Genomic DNA, 2,405 nt, shown 5'->3' with positions numbered 1-2,405 from the left:
GCGTCCCCTTGGCTGCGTACAGCGCCCTCTGCGGAGACAAACCCCGCGCCTGCCCCTTGGAGCTGCAGGCTCCAAGCCCCCCAAGCCTGCGCCAGAGCCCTGCAGTGGGGCTGGGAACTGCCGTGGCTTCCCTCTTCCTCCGGTCCTCTGCCACGATCGACTGGGGAGAAGCCTGGGAAAGGATCCCCTCCAAGCCCCTGCTGTTTCCAAATGGGCCATAGCGTCCCGGAGAGGGTTTTACCCTGCCTGCTCCTCTGTAGATTTGCCTGTGGTTTGCATTATCAATAAAGTGCGTAACAGATCCACAGCTACCTAAAGCCACGAGCCTGCAGTCGGATCAGTGCAAGCAAACTGCGTCCACGTGGAGGCCACTGAAATCTTGAGGATTCCGTTCTGCAGGCCCGTCATGGTCGGCCAGCACAGTCAGATGGCAGGATCAGGGTTTGGTCTACGCTTAAAAGTTAAAAGAAAAGGAGTACTTGTGGCACCTTAGAGCCTAACCATTGGTTAGTCTCTAAGGTGCCACAAGTACTCCTTTTCTTTTTGCAAAGACAGACTAACACGGCTATTAATCTGAAACTTAAAAGTTAGGTGGACATAGCTCCAGTGCACAGGCGTGTCAAAAATTCAGGGCGCAGAGCCCTGTATCTATGTAAACGTAACACCCAGAATGTTTCCATCAACCTACCTACCTTCACTCTGGGAGGTGGATTAAGCAATGGAAAATTCCTTGCCTCCCTGTAGAAAGTGTCTACAACACAGTGACACAGGTGTGCAGCTGTAGCTGTGCTGCTAGAAGTCCTGGTAGTGTAGGCATAGCCTGAGGCCTGGTCTACACTAGAAAATTTAGTGAGTTTTGACTTGTCTACACTGGCAATTTACAGCATTGCAACTTTCTTGCTCAGGGGTGTGAAAAAACACACCCCTGAGCGCAGAAAGATTCAGTGCTCTGAAGCGCCAGTGTAAACAGTGCACCAGTGCTAGGAGCTACACCTCCCGTTGAGGGGGGGGTTTCAGCGCGACAACACAAGGCACGTTAAAGCACTACCAGTGTAGACTAGCCCTTTAACTATCACAGTCAGGGGTGTGAAAAATCCAAAGCCTAAGTGGCATAATTAAATCAGCCTAACCCACAGCGTAGACAGCACTAGATGGACAGAAGAATTCTTCCATCAACCTAGCTTCCTCCTCTCTAGGAGGTGGATTACCTATGCTGCTAGGAGAACCCTTCCTGTTGGCATAGGTACTAGTGTCTATGCTGAAGTGCTACAGCGCTGCATTGTGCTGCTGTAGCATTTCAAGTACAGACAAGGCCGAAGACTTCACAGTAGCACATTTTGCTGCTTAGTGGGAAGTCGCTGCAGCATCAGAGATAGAACTTGGAATTACCTGCTCCAGAGTACACTTGTGCAAAATCTCCCTTTACCATTAGCAGCACAGGTCCCGTGCCACACAGCTGAGCAGAGTTCGGATTCCATCTAGTACAAGGCAGCAAGCAGTACACAGGAACACTAGCCACTCACTACAATATATTACAACCCACTATACACTTCACTCCAGTCTTAAACAGCTGTGTATCTCACATAGTATTATTTATGTGGACTGCAGTAGTGCCCATAAAGTGTTAGGTGCTTTCCAAAAATACCTAAGATGTCGTCACACTCCTGAAGAGATTAGAATCTGAAAGAAAGAAGAAAAAAAAAAGAAAAGGAGGGTGATCAAACACAATCCAAGGGTTCCAAGTGATGGCTGGCTCACAGATTGGTATATACACTTTTTGTGTTATTTTATTTTTTATTTATTGCAGGCAGTCATCTACCTCCACTGTTCTCCTGTCTAGAAATTTCTAACTATACTATCTGTTGTTCCCTGGCTTCAAATGTGCAATCACTTCCCAACACTTGGGAGTATATTTTGCTCCTATGTTCTGTATATTTTTGCCATTTATTTACCCCCGAGCGATGTACTTATACTGAATTCTGTACTATAGACCTGCCCTTAGCTGCTAAAGTTCAGGCAGATCTGAACCAAGAACTGATCCCTATTGGTTTACTGAATGTTTCTGATAAATAGCAACTTCCAGCAGGAACATCTAGGGCCTTGAGCTTTGACTACCCGCTCACAGTCTCATCAAAAATGGAGAACAATAAGAAGATAGAAACACAGTGGGGAAAAATACATACAGATCAAAGAAGTCTACTGGAATTAAAAGGAATGCAAAAAAGAAAAAAGGGAGAAATCTTGGCCCTGCTGAAGTCACTGATAGCACCCCACAGACCAGCAGGGCCAGGATTTCACACAAAGAATAAATTTGGAAAAGAAAAGGGGGTGGGGGAAAATAAAAAGAAGAAAAGAAAATATAAATGAATGCCTGGAATCTACAACAATCCTATTCAGTTATGGTC

Source organism: Lepidochelys kempii, chromosome 10 (assembly GCF_965140265.1).
Source record: "Lepidochelys kempii isolate rLepKem1 chromosome 10, rLepKem1.hap2, whole genome shotgun sequence".
Taxonomy (NCBI): Eukaryota; Metazoa; Chordata; order Testudines; family Cheloniidae; genus Lepidochelys; species Lepidochelys kempii.
This window is presented reverse-complemented; position numbering follows the sequence as displayed.